The sequence below is a fragment of the Saccopteryx bilineata genome, chromosome 8 (assembly GCF_036850765.1).
Source record: "Saccopteryx bilineata isolate mSacBil1 chromosome 8, mSacBil1_pri_phased_curated, whole genome shotgun sequence".
Classification (NCBI taxonomy): Eukaryota; Metazoa; Chordata; class Mammalia; order Chiroptera; family Emballonuridae; genus Saccopteryx; species Saccopteryx bilineata.
The window spans coordinates 84,708,447-84,723,786 of record NC_089497.1 but is presented as its reverse complement, the minus strand read 5'-3'; the positions used below and the strand labels follow the sequence as shown (position 1 = coordinate 84,723,786).

The 15,340-nt window shown below is 41.3% G+C and overlaps 1 protein-coding gene across 5 annotated transcripts in view; it reads right to left on the bottom strand.

Moving 5' to 3' along the window:
- PLD1 (phospholipase D1) overlaps positions 1-15,340 on the bottom strand; it is a 315,252-nt gene that overhangs the window by 243,875 nt on the left and 56,037 nt on the right. For 3 of the 5 annotated variants that reach the window (XM_066241909.1, XM_066241911.1, XM_066241910.1), the window contains exon 1: positions 2,001-2,146. The exons of the other annotated variants lie outside the window; for them this stretch is intronic. The gene's annotated coding sequence lies outside the window, so the exon portion shown is untranslated. Of the gene's footprint in view, positions 1-2,000; positions 2,147-15,340 lie in introns of those variants that run through there. 5 annotated transcript variants of the gene reach the window in all.

The window sequence follows — 15,340 nt, the reverse complement described above, 5'->3', positions numbered from 1 at the left end:
TCATTTGCCAGGTTCATGAGCTTTCGGACATTAGTGACACTTTGAATATCAGCAAGAAAGTATGTCAGATAAAAATTAATCAACTCAAAGCTTAACTTAAAATTAGAGAAAATGAGACATATCCCTCTCTGATTTTTGCCAAAAGGCAGAAATGGAACCAAACAAAACTAAGTCTGGCAAAACGAGAACAAGAATGGCCATGCGTGTTCAGACCTAGAGTCAGAAATAAGATGTGCTCAGCCACATGATCCCCAAAGCACAGACACTGACACTCCACTGCACGGTCTTTTCTCTGCCCATGTTTGGCAGAAACTTATTTTAATGAATATTCTTTGGGAAAACCCTAAAATTTGGCTTTTAGGGTGTCCCCCTCTTATTCTATTCTTTTCTCATTGTTTATTCCTGTTTCTAATCAGTGGGATTTTGTTTCATTATCATCTCTAGAAGAAAAGGACACGGAGCAGTTGAGAACACAGAAACTGAGACCTCCCAGACGTGAATAAGCCTTGGAACACTTTCATCCATGCAAGATAAGCACAAAGAAGTAATCAATGAGTAAAACGTCTTTGTGTGGTCTTTCAAAATCACTGGGCAGGTACAATCAGACTGACCAAATTCTTCCTTTAAAATTAAAGTTTAAATTAATAGCATTTAATAGTTACTAACAGCACATACATGCAACAATAGCATATATTAAGCAAGTCATAGCAATCTTCACAAGTTTTGAGGGAAATTTACTAAAAACCTTTAAGATTTGCTTTTAAATAAAGCACCTGCAGAGTAGCGCAATGATATGGCTGCACAACCGTGTGTTAGGGTGTAAAGTACAGTCAGTTTCGTAACCCTGAAATGGCATGCGGCCATAACTTTACAACTTCAGCCTTAGCAGAAATGCAAACTGGGATCCTTAAAACTTAGCAAGTCATCTCAAAGACGTTTTTTAAGTACCTATTTCTGTCTCTCTTCTCCCTTAATTTTATTTTCTTTTTTTAAAAAACAGAACTGAAGAGGAGAGAACAGACCCTTTCTGAAATACTGTATTTAGAGGAGACTAAACTGGCAATAACAGAAGCAGAGCAGCATCTAGTAAAGCACTAGTACATTATCTTGAATCAAAACACACTGAAAATAACATAAAATCAAGTATATTTCATAAAGTGCAGTAAACTTTAAAACATTATCAAACTGAGTATAGATCAATTTCATGCTGGATGGCGTTGGTGACAAGTTCACAAAGGTGAAATTGCTCTCTGGATTTTTCAGGTAATGAAATTAAGGAAAATATTCTCATGATACTTAGTTTCACTGACTTAATTTCATTTTACTACTATAACAATACTCATATCTTACAAGGCACATTCCGTCTTTCTGCTCATCTTTACTCCTGGAGCAATCTCAGATTTTGAGGACTCACCTAAAAACTGACACCTAAGGAAGAGGTCAGTTCAGCTTAATCCACCTGTACACTCTGCCCACATCAGTTCCCAGGCAGCTATTTTATGAGATATTCTAGAAAAATGCCAGACTTATTTTCAAATAGAAACTTAAAACGATACTCTGGTTCACTAGCTACGAGGAGCAGGCCCCAGGGACACCAGGCGCCAGGCATGCCCCAGTGTGGGAAGAACGCCACTCGCTGGACTGGACACCCTGCCGCTGAACATTCAAAAATAAAATGAAGTCATGTGCACAAAATCACAGTTATACCTAGAAGATTAATGGGAGGACACACACAAAAAGTAACTCTGAAAAATGCTTACAAACAAGTACAAATCTCTAAACAGCAAATTCAACACAGGTTATTTCTTCTTTGATTCCACTGCATTTAAGAGTGTTGAACAATGCATATAGTATAAGGAGAATTGTAAACCACAAACCTCCATTATTTTCTAAAAGAACACAGTAACAGCACAAATGTTATGCTGTCTTCTCATCGCCCAATAAGCACAGAAAGAAAATCTGACATATGCAGCACAAAATTCAAAATGTTATGTACTAACCTGGTGCCGCTGTGAAAATGGTTGCTCCATGTTGCTTTAACAAAAGAATCCTTACTATGAAACTAATCTCCAAAACAGCTGACAGGAAAAACACTGACAACCCTGGGAATCCACACACACGGAATACAGTCTGTTCCCTGTTTTGGGCTCTGCCTCTCTAAAGGCAACTTAAGTCAAAGCCAAGCCCACAAAGCACTTTAGCCTATAAGCTTTAGTAATGAATTTGAAACCACACCCCGTATGTTAACTAGACACAGGAGGCTATGAGAAATAAAATCCACAGAGAGTATGAGCTGAGGCTTCGTTTTTGTACTTGCTGTCCAAGAAAACTATAACACACAAACTTAAACAAAGAGTATTCAAACCCTTGTCCCCCTTCAGACACTGTACTAAAGTGACTCGTTTATTTTAAACAAGAGGAATACAGTCTGCCTTCCATTAGGGCCATGAAATGAGTTTTATGTCATTATTCAAGTTGGGTGATGGTGGTGGTGAAATGTACAACACTGCAATTTCACATTGCGTAAGAAGGACACATCATGTTATTGTTACTGAGTCTCAAAGTCACACGTCATTTGTATTTTCAGATTTTGGGGGGTGGATCACATTAAAAAGGTCTTAAACCTCATTAATCACTAAAGTCTAAAAACTAAGTTAAGTTCAAGAGGAAAACTTATCAAAGAACCTTCTAACTTCTGATTCTGACTTAGTGTCTGTAAATCAATCTGAAAATCACTCATAATTCAGTCTTGCCAATTACATTTAGGTTGTACATATATGATAACATAGATTTTTGGTGGTTTTGTAATTTTTATAGTTTAAAATAGAACTTAATGTGACTTATTATGGTTTCAAAGTATGGAAGTTAAATTTATTTTTCATTCTAAAAAAATGTAAGTGGTAATTTCCTTAGGGCATTTATATCTTAACCCTTTGAATAGAATGAACATTCATGTATGTCCTCATGCCTCCTGACCATCCAGAGTATGATAGTACAAAAATTTTTATTTTAAAAATGTGTGAGGCAACATTTTAAAAAGGCAAATGTATGTTCTTCTTGTTTCCATAAATTGATTATCAAACAAACATGATTTAAAGTTAATAAAAATACAACTGAAACTAATTTCATTTTTTGGAAAAAAAACCCAGCTCACTCCTAGGGGTCAGCAAGCATGAAAAAAAACTCACTATTCAAAGGGTTAAAGGTCAACAATGTTCTAGTATATTGCTTAAGAAAGAATAAGAATCCATACTCTGCCTGACCTGTGGTGGCGCAGTGGATAAAGCGTCAACCTGGAAATGCTGAGGTCGCCGGTTCAAAACCCTGGGCTTGCCTGGTCAAGGCACATATGGGAGTTGATGCTTCCTGCTCCCCCCCCTTCTCTCTCTCTCTCTCTCTCCTTTCTAAAATGAATAAAAAAAATAAAATAAAATAAAAAATAAAAACTTATTTGACCAACAACATTCGAGCTGGGACCTGCCGAATTTACTAAATCTTACTAAGAATGTATCTATATATACAAAAAGATAACTTTTTAAAAAAAAAAAAGAATCCATACTCTGCTTTTTAACATACTGTGTCTACAATATACACAAATTTCCCCTAGTTTTCAGCTCCAAAATAGTTTAAATTCTAATAACTTGATTTCTATTCTATTTGAATAAGAGCTATATAACATAATGGTCAAAGTTACCTAACTTTATTGTTTCTTTGAAGCCATAAGATTGAACCAGATATTCCAAGAAAAACTTGATTCACTTGTTGGCAATAGATTTGTACGTATTTCTGGTAAAAGTCAAGTTACTCAAAACCTATGAGACCTAAGACATTAGCATATGAGCTCAACAAGAGCAGGCAGGAAAAACCCAAGATTTCCTTACATCTGAGACTCGCCTGCCTCCCCCACCCAGACGCAGGTCAGGTCTCCATGATTTCTCATGAGGTCACTTTAGAATGACAGGGACAACATAGTCACCCCAGTGAGAAAACTACCCTAAACAAAGGAGTCCCATGCCTCAAAAAGGAGCCAGTACCCCACCTGGTGGCACAAGTAAGAAATCAACCTCACAGGAACTATTACTTTGATATTGGAAGTAAAACAAAAATAAAGAATCAATTATAAGAGCACATTAATGTCACATACAGTGTGTAGTAAGGATCATGAAAAGTTTTTTTCCCCTACAAGAGCAGAATATTTCCAGGGGATATGAAAATACCCATGCAAAAAACAAGAAGTAATAACATTCAAAACCATCTCTTCTGTGTAGATCTAGTTTGCAAACATGTACTGTATGATGATTTGATTTCAAAGAAAAATCCTCTAATAAAATTTATCACTCCTTTACCCAAAGAGTTGCTAAAAAAAAAAAAAATTCTGTGAGTTCAACAGCTCTGAAATGAAAGAAATATGGATATATCCCTAACTCCACTAGCTAACTACCGGTGGGGTGACATCTCCCTCATTCTAAAAGCTGTATTCCCAGGAGTTTTCCTACTTTACTGTCAAAAAGTGTTTCTTTTGTCTCGTATAAATTATTTCTGCTAAAAATTGACATCCAATCTCAACCTCAATGGAGATGAACAATTAAATATTGTGTTTCAAGTTACACTACAGTCTTTAATAAAACTCCAGCAAAAGTTAAAGTTAAATGAGCCTATGCCACATGGCTGAAACAAAAACTAACAATAATAGCTAATGTTTAAGCTCTTACTATAAGCGAGTCCCAGTTCTTAAGTGTTTTGCAAGTGTTAACTTATTTAAAACTCACCACTGTATTATAAAAGTTTTACAGATGAGAAAAGTGATGCACCCACATTAGGGTAAATACCTTGCCACAGTCAAACAGCTAGTTGGTGGAGCTGGAGTTGGAATCCAGGCTGTTTGGCTCTGAAGTCATTCTCCTACACACTTATTTTAATAGTTCTGTCCCCCGAGTGAGTGCACACAGCCTGTGAAAGCCTGCAGGGCCCAGTCAGAGCAGGGAAGATGGCTGGTCAGAACCGCTCTGTGGGCAGGCCTCATGATGGTACAGGCTGGGAACGGCTTCCCAGCAAAGCAGACACAGAACTGTGACCTGAAGGTGCCATGGCAGGTAAGGGACCCCCAGGCAGAGAGCACATGCTGGGCCTGCCGAGGCAACGGGAAAATGGAGGGGGGGGGCACTGGAGGAGCACGGAGAGCCTGGGAAGGCTGGGGAGTCTGCAGGGGAAATGCTGCAAGGAAAGCAGGAGTCCTCTGATGTCACATCATGGAGGCAGAGGCATCGCCAAGAGATTTTTAAACAAGAAAGTGACCAGATGTGCATCTTGGAAAGATAAGTAAGGAGAACTTGGCCTTGTGGGGTGAGTAGAAACTTAAAAGACATCCAGGGAAAGGAAAGGTCAGACCAGTGCTTTAAAATGTGTGAGTTTACAGTTGTATCAACTTTATCACGGAGGCTGGGGCGGTAATCCTGGCAGCAAGGGTGCTAACTAACTTCCTCACTCAAGCTAGGCTTGGGGCTGAGCCACACCGGCGCTGGTCCTGTGATCCGCAGGGGCGCTGGTCCTGTGATCCGCAGGACCGGCACACAGAGGAGGAGTAGGCTGGCAGGAAGAGGGCGGTGGGGTGGCTTTGGAGGCGATGTGTGAGGTCCTGGGCGTCATCCAGGGTGGAGGTGCAGCTGGAGGCGGGCGATACAGGGCTGGTGCTCCAGTCCCCTACCTTTACAGAAGGTCACATCCCTGAGTCAGTGCTGCAAGGTTGGCTGCAGCTGGAGGGCAGCAGTGGGTACAATAACTTTGACCCTGGACAGAGAGCTGCATAAAAGGGTGAAGTTTTCAGGAAAGGGGTTTCTGGGGATCTTAGACTGAATTCAGGCCACAGGTGGGGAAAAATTTAATTTTAATATTAGTAAGCTCTGGCCCTGGCCGGGTGGCTCAGCAGTAGAGCATCGGCCTGGCGTGCAGGGGACCCGGGTTCGATTCCCGGTCAGGGCACATAGGAAAAGCGTCCATTTGCTTCTCCACCCCCCCCCCCTTCCTCTCTGTGTCTCTCTTCCCCTCCCGCAGCCAACGCTCCATTGGAGCAAAGATGGCCCGGGCGCTGGGGATGGCTCCTTGGCCTCTGCCCCAAGCGCTCGAGTGGCTCTGGTCACGGCAGAGCGATGCCCCGGAGGGACAGAGCATCGCCCTCTGGTGGGCAGAGCATCGCCCCTGGTGGGCGTGCCGGGTGGATCCCGGTTGGGCGCATGCGGGAGTCTGTCTGACTGTCTCTCCCCGTTTCCAGCTTCAGAAAAATACAAAAGAAAAAAGAAAAAAAATATATTAGTAAGCTCTAACTAAAATTTAGCATTGTAGTAGTTATTAGACCTACCACTAGCTCTTGGTGTGTAATGTATTAGTAAAGACTATATATTACAAAATTGCATTTTTGGTATATTGATAATTGTCTGTCAGTATAATTGGTTTCCTTGGTGATCCTATACATTCTAATTTTATGCATTTAAGTTTATAGATTTAATTGTACTCATTAAACATTATTCTGAAAAGGGATTTCTTAGCTTCACTAGAATGCCAAAGTGGTGCTGTAGCACACACACAAAAATGTAAAGAACATCTGATTTAAGAGGGTCAAGAGAAACCACAGGAGGAAGTTTTGAAAATGCATTTCAGAGAACGAGGGACCTGGGATGAGATGCCCACGATGCAAAGCCAGGACTTCTGACTTGTGTTCTTTCCTTCACCAACTCCACACCCTGAAATAATAAAAATACTAATCCCTTCATTTGTGTCAACAAAGTGCTTTCACAGGATCATCTCAGTAGCTCAGCACAAGGTCCAGGAGTAAGAAAAGACAGATGCTAACCTTCCCGAGACCTGTGAAGAGCCACAGACCAAGAAGACACCAGTCCCTGGGGCCAGAGCGCTGTCCCAGTCCCAGGGGGTGGACCGTGGCGTCTTCCACTCTACTCCATGGAACCACAGTCATGAGCACAGAGGGCTGAAAAGAAGAGCGGATCCCTTACATCAGCGGTCCCAACCCCCGGGCTGCAGACTGGTACCGGTCCACAGAGAAAGGATAAATAACTTACATTATTTCCGTTTTATTTGTATATTTTTTTTAATTTTTTTAAAATGACCAGATTCCCTCTGTTACATCCGTCTAAGACTCACTCTTGACGCTAGTCTCGGTCATGTGATACATTTATCCATCCCACCCTAAAGGCCGGTCCGTGAAAATATTTTCTGACATTAAACCGGTCCGTGGCCCAAAAAAGGTTGGGGACCACTGCCTTGACGTAGAACCTGACCAGGAAGAGAAAGGAACAGTGAGCGCAGAGCAGAACCAGTGGATCCTGCTTCTCATCCAGCTTCCACTTGCGGACATGACAAGTTATTTGGATTCTTTGCTCAAAGATATTTTATTTAGTTCTGATTGGTGATTCAGGGTGAATTACAGGATTTACAATATGTCAACTGTTGCATTTTCCTTTAGCTATAACCAGAAGAGAAACCTGGACTTAAACAATTAGCTTGAAATCAGACAAGCTGAAACAAGGCTCTCTGTTCCGCCCTCGCTGTGCCCACCAGCTGGCGCATTACCGAATCTGCGATGCACGCTGCCAGGGCTGCATTAACAACAATGTCGCCTATTGTCCACTCCCTATTCTGCAACATCTGCCATGGCTCATATCTATATTTTATTTAATTTTGTTCTCATACTTTTACAGGGTAATTTTTAAATTCCTACAAATTGCTCTGAAATTTATTCTAACTCTCCAAGCAGTAATGACATTTTGTAAGTTGGTAATAAAAATTTTAAGGTACATGAGCAGATACCCTTTTAGGTTACTGCAAATCTACACAAAATTATATCATTAAAGCAATTTTTATCTCATGGTTGGCTAGATAATCTATCTCATTTTTATAACCTTATCAGTTCACAGGCTACTTTGGCCCCTTCTTGTATAATGCATGCACAATAATGCATATAATTTTACACGATAATGAGAATGTGGCTTTATATAACTGACACAATATGCTTTTCTGAAAAACAAGTTGAGTATTTCTTAATATGCATGTTAAAATGTAAGTTATTATGTTTATTGATCAGCCTTTAATTTCCAAGTTTCTTTATTCTTTTCTTCTTCTTCTTATCCTTCCTCTTTTTAAATAAGGAGACAGTGAAAATTGCCACTTGCCCCTGGTCACAGCCACCTAAAAACTAGAGTGAGACTTCTTGTGGGTAAATATAGAAAGTTCAAAATTGGTTTCCGGGCCCCTGGAACAGAAAGGGAGCCGTCAAGCTGCTGCCTGTCTGTGGACACAGAGATGCATGGACACATGGACTTGACACGCCCACCCACTGCGACTGGTGACGGCACAGCCTGAAGAGGGTGACACCACAGCCACGGCCCCGTGGGGGAGGGGCTAAACCTGCAGCCACAAACCTGTGACTTATTACCTTCTGACCACCCAGAAGCACTTCCTTCCTTGCTTGCTCAATCTAAGGGAGGGCTTCCTGGCACCCTATAGTTCTTGTAGCCTAAAGCCACTTGCTTTTTCCCTGCCCTGTTTTCTTTACACTGCTCTCAAAAAGTTTCTTCATAAGACCTCTTATTCCAGCCAAACTGGTTTAATTCATTTTTCAACCCTTAGTTCTTCCTCCTCTTTGGGTCTGTGCCACAGCCCTACCTGCAGATGCCCTTCCCCTCTGGCCAGGAAAGAATTCGCATCCTTCCCAGCATTTCAAGGGACAGCCCAGATCGCCACAGAGCCTTCTCAGACCACTCTGCTTTTGAAAGAAAATCACTTTTACTTCACACCTAGAATAATATCATCAGCAAATGCAGTAGACAACTAATTATGTCTGATGACATTTTTAGTGTTGTCTGGATTGGTTATTTAAATATTTTATGGACTTTCACTTTTTGTGTACTTATATCTATTTCCTCCAACTAAGTTATCAATAACTGTGAACCACAAGTCATACTCTGAAATTAACCACAATAAAATGCATATTTAATTGGAAAATTCTATCTAACATTGCATTCACATCTATTTGTTGATTTGATTATGAGACTTAAATCATTTCTATTATTTAATAGTAATTTCAATAAGAATAGTCAACACTATCACCATAATTATTATTATACCCAATATCTTATTTGATATTCATATCTGTCCTATGAGGTACATACCATTATTTTCCTTCCCCATTTCTCAGATGACGAGAATGGGACCAGCAAGGTTAACTTGCTTATGAACATTTACTCAACTTATATTTATTGAGCACCTACTATGTAACAGGCATTGTTAACAGCATTAATGATTCAAAACAGAAAGCCCCTATCCTCAGGGAGCTTATATTCTATCAGAGGAGACATAATATCAACAAATAAAACCACTAAATATCAAACCAGGTAATGATAGGTACTAAGAAGAAAGCCAAAGGAAAGTAAGGGTCAGGAGAGTGACAATGTAAGGGACTTACTCCTTAGGTAAGGTGGTCAGATAAGGCCTCTCGGGGGAGATGACACTTAAGCAGAAACCCAAATGAAATAAGGTATCAAGCCATGTAATTACCTGGCGAAAATGTTCCAGGCAGAGAAAACAGAACTGCAAAGATCTTGAGACCAAAACAAGTTTGGTGAGTTCAAGAAAAATAAAAAGGGCAGTGTAGTCAGGATGTAAAAGAAAAAGCAATAGAAGAGGATGAAGTCAGAGAGCAAACAGGGAGGTCTGATCATGTAAGGCTTTGTAGCCATTGTTCAGTTTTTGTTCCATCTACATATAATGGAGAGGAGTGAAATGCTGGGATATTTTAAAAGATCACTCCAGTTGTGTAAAGAATAGACTGAGAGAAAGCAGATTATTTAGAGAATACTGCAGTAGTTCAGGTGGGAGATGATGGTGATTTGAACTAGTGATGGCTGTAAAACAGATCTACTGTGAAGAAAGAGCTAAGAGAATTTTGTAATGTGGGTTCTGAAGCAGGATGTAGGAAAAATAAATGAGGTCTTAAAGAAAAACCTAAGATTGGCATATGAGCAGCAGGGAGAAAAGATGCATTACTGAGCTGAGAAATGCAGTGTGGAGTGAGGGAGTGAGGAGCTGCCTTATGTTTTAGGGGAAAATCAAGAGTTCCACTTTGGATGGTTTAAGTTTAAAATATCATTTAGATATCCAAATGAGGATCAGTAGGAAGTTGGATATGTAAATCTAGAATTCAGAACTGAGACATAAAATTGGAAGTCTAATGGCTTTAAACACTGTAAGTGGCTTTCAACAACATATTTAGACCGTGACACTGACTGAGAATGGATAAAGAGCAGAGGTTTGAGGATGGAGGCTTAAGATCCATCTAAATGGATCTAGCAAAGAAAGCCAAAGCTGTTCTGTTAGTGATATGAGAAGAAAACCAGATAGCATGGTGAGACCAAAGCCCAATAAATAAATGCTTCAAGGACAGAATGATCAATTATGCCAAAGGCAGCTAAGAGATGAAGAGAGAAAAAGACAACTGGCCACTGGATACAGAAACATGAGGTGACCTAAACAAGAGTAGTTTCAGGGGAATTTGAACACAGAAACCTAAGTGGAGTGGGTTCAAATGAGAACGTGACTACAAGACATTGCTGAGAGAAATTAAATAACTAAATAAGTGGATATACCATGTTCATAGACTATAAGACTAAATATTGTTAAAATGTCAGTTCTCCACAAACCGATCTATTGATTCAACAATCCCAATCAAAATTATCTCACTGGGCTTTTCTGTAGAAATTGGCAAGTCAATTCTAAAATGTGTATAAAAGTACAAATGACTTAGAACAGCCAAAGTAGTCATAAAAATAAGACTTAAGTTGGTGCACTTACTCTACCTCACTTTAAGACTTTGACTAGTAAGTCTACAGTAATCAAGACAGTTTGATATTGGCATGGGGTTAACAACTAGGTCAATGAGACAGAATAGAGAGCTTAGAAACAGACCTGTACTTATATGTGCCCTTTAATTCACACAAGTTGACAGAGAAATCCAATAGAGGAGAGAGAAAAAAGCTTTATAATAAATGATGCTAAGCAAGTAAATATTATATGGCAAAAATAAATAACTCTTGGTCCCAAACTCACACCATACACAAAGTTAATTTGAGATGGATCATAGACCTATATGTAAAATCTAAAACTATAAAGCTTTCAGATATCACACAGAAAGCAATAAACATAAAAAGAAACTTAGACTTAATTAAAGTTAAAATTTTGTGCTTGTCAAAAATACACTCATTAAGACAATGAATAAGTAAATCATAGCCTGGGAGAAAATACATGCAAATCATATATTCAATAAGAGACTGATATCTAGAATATATCATTTAATGCCTACAATTCAATAAAGAAAGCAATAGATTTAGCCACACACTTCACAGAGGAAGATAAACTATCAGTGAACACATGAAAAGTACTTAATGCTAATAGTCATCAGAGAAATTTAAATTAAAAGCACAATGAGCTATCACTCTATAGCCACTAGAATGAATAAATATTAAAAAGAATGACAAACCACCTGACCTGTGGTGGTACAGGAGATAGAGCATCAACTTGGAATGCTGAGGTTGCTGGTTCAAGGCCCAAGTTTGCCTGGTCAAGGCACATACAAGAAGCAACTATGGGCTGATGCTTCCTGCTCCTCTCCCTACCTTTCTCTCTCTCTCTCTCTCTCTCCCCCTTCACTCTAACATCAATAAATAAAATATTAAAAAATATTTTTAAAAAAGAGTGATACACCAAATGCTAGAGAGGATGTAGAGCAGGCAGAATTTTCAGATACTATTCAGAGTGTAAAAACATACAACCATTTTAGAAAAAACTCTAGTGATGTCTTTTGTTTGTTTGTTTTTATTCTTTTTATCAAAGATTTTATTTATTCATTTTAGAGAGGAGAGAGAGAGAGAGAGAGAGAGAGAGAGAGAGAGAGAGAGAGAGAAATAGCGGAGGAGCAAGAAGCATCAACTCTGACATGTGCCTTGACCAGGAAAGCCCAGGGCTTCAAACCAGCGACCTCAGGATTCCAGGTCCATGCTCTATCCACTGTACCATCACAGGCCTGGCCTCTAGCAGTTTCTTAAAAAACTAAATATATACCTGGCCTATGACCCAATAATTTCACTCCTAAGAGAAAATAAAACATGTATCAGCAAACAGACATCTGTATTTGTTCATGACAAGTTTATTCATAATAGCCCCAAACTAGAAACAGCCCAGGTATCCATCAATAGGAAAATGAATAAATAAACTACTGTATAGTCAAACAATGACATTATACTTAGCAATAGAAAGGCATAAGTTAATAATACACGATATGGATGAATTCCAAAAACATCATGTTCAGTAAAAGAACTTACATGTAAGAGTATAGACTGTATGATTCAATTTTGATAACCTCCTAGAATAGTAAAAAACAATATATGGTAGAAAAAATCAAAATGGTGGTTGCCTCTGGCAGGAGATGGGAGAGTGGGCTGGGGATTGATTGGGAAGGAGCATGAGGGAACTTCCCGCAGCATTAGTCATTTCTCACCTTGATAAGGGTTTGGAATGCAGAGGTGGTATACACATTTGTCAAAACTCTGAATGATTTTCACATTTTGGTATATATACATTTTATACCAAAACTGAACTAAACAATAAAATATTTAGGTGAGAGTATGCTGATGCCTGCAACTCACTTTAAGATGTATCTAGCTCCTCTCCCTATGCTGCTTTACTGGCTACTTCCACAGGTGAATGATGCCCACCCATGTTAGTGGGAGTCTGAGCTAGCACTGGCTCCAGGAAACTCTGAAAAGGGGAGTATGGGGCTGGCAGGAGCTGATAATCACCGGGGCATGTGGCAACATCCACGGCCTCTCCGCCAGCAGCACCCGCTGTTGCAGATGGAGATGTCAGGTTAAGAAGAGACTCTGAGAGGAGATCTATGATGGTAGAGGAGGGAGAAGCTGCAGTCACTTTCTCCCATGACATATTGAGGTTACAATTAAATTATAGAACAATTAACCTGGATAACCATCTGAAGATTAGATGAACAGAAATATTATACCTAGAGATATACTATAGAAGCCGTATAGAAGGAGGAGTGGACATGTGAAACAGGCTCACCCCATAAGGCGTAACTTACGTGCCGACGTTGAGAATCCAGAAAGATGTCTCAGCTGCAAAGGTTCCCACCTGAGGAGGAAGAGGTTTCAACCTCACCCTGGGCTCCCCAGCCTAGAACACCAGTGCTAAGAAGGTGAGCACACATAACATCTGGCTGTGAAAATCACCAGAGATTCAATCCACCCAAGAGAGATGAAGGCTGCTAGAAACCCATACATCTTAAAGAGATAATGTACAAAATCTTGTTCATAGGCACTCACTCAGGCTCCCACAGAGGGACAGCAGCTTGGAGTGTGCTGGAGTCACACAGGGAGAGACTTAGTTTTGTGGCTTTGGGAGGAGGGCTGGAGGGACAACCAACAACTTTGTGTTGAGTCCTTCTCTTGTACCACCCACAGACACCATCTTTCTTAGGTAATCCACTTCCCCATGTAGGTAAAGCGCAGAGCACATTTCTAGCAGCTGTGGCTGATGCAATGTTATGAGAACACTCCAGCACCTGAAACCCTCCTAGGCACATCCAGGAGGAGCTTGCCCACTCTAAGGAAGTAACTCAGCACCAACCAGGCAGCTCCCTGACCTTTTCAGCCATTGGCTTTGAAGAACATGCTATAACACGCTATGGGCTGAACCTGTGTATATAAGCTAGCTTACTTTCTGAATAAATCAGATCTGTGTCACTGAACCTGGTCTCTGGAGTCAGGTCTCTGCGTCTCCATCATCCTCACCCCCGGTGGGCCTTGTCCACAACTGGTGCCCGAACAGGGACCCAACCAGCATCGAAGGGACAGGTGAGTGACCCTCTGCAATAGGAAACCTTCTCCCTCACTCCATGCCCTATTGCAGAGTAGGCGAGTTAAAGTTAAAGTTAAGGATCTTTGTACCTACTAGGAAATCCTCTCAGGTTTCAACCCTTGGCTTCCGGACGCACCTCTTTGGGACCCCAATACTTGGGCCCGAGCTCTCAGGCGCTTCCGTTCAGCGGAAGTACACGAAGGGCAAACCTTCCCCCTCAGCCTCACTCCTGCCCTACTAGCCATCTCCCACCGAGAACTATCCCTCTATTCCAAAAATATTACAGGCTACCCCTCTCCCTGAGGAGCCCCTACCTCCCTACTCGCCCCCCTCCACTGAGGAGAAAAGTGGCTTAGCTTCCGAGTTTAACACACTTGTGGGTGAGCGCGCAAAAACAAAACCAACTGAATTGCTAACTGTGCCATCGGCTCCACCAGCCAAAGAAGCAGAAGTTGCCACTCCTGAACCCCTTTACCATTGGTACGCTGGAAGGACCCAGCCATGGCACAGTGGCAGGGTCCACACCCCCTTCTAACGCAAGGGAGAGGTTATGCTTGTGTCTTCCCAGAAAACAGCCCTCAGCCAATTTGGATCCCAGGACGAACCATAAGGCCAGTCCCAGTGTCCTAAGATGACCCATCCAATGAACCCCCCAACCCAGGAAATAGTGAGTCTCCAGAAGAAGACCTCACGGCCAATGTGTGCACCCCATCACCTGGGGGGATATGAAGGCTTTAGCGGAACAAGCCCAGAGAATGGCCCCTGACGGGCCCCCAGGCCCTGGTACTGTTTCTGCTTATGTGTACTATAGTAACCGCTAACTACCAGACCCGGGTAGACCCCCATGTTTGGGCTGCTTTTCCCCACCCTGGCATTATCCTGCCCATAGAGACATCAACAGCAAGCTGTCATTTATCAAGTCCAACTGGACCTAATTAAAAGAGAAAGGGGAAATGTAGAGTGCAGAGTGCATTCCTAGCAGCTGTGGCTGATGCAATGTTATGAGAACACTCCAGCACCTGAAACCCTCCTAGGCACACCCAGGAAGGAGCTCGCCCGCTGTAAGGAAGTAACTCAGCACCAACCAGGCAGCTCCCTGACCTTTTCAGCCACTGGCTGTGAAGTACACGCTGTAACACCCAATAGGCTGAACCTGTGTATATAAGCTAGCTTACTTCTTGAATAAATCAGATCTGCATCACTGAACCCATCTCTGGAGTCAGGTCTCTGCGTCCCTGTCATCCTCACCCCCAGTGGGCCTTGTCCACACCCTACATGGCATTAGCCTGGGGAATCACACTAGCCCCATACCCTGATAAGTCCTTAAGGCCCTGCCAAACCCAGTTTGTGCACAGTTGCAGACTCTGCCAGAAGCAGGCCCGTGTTACAATCTTTCTTAAAAATC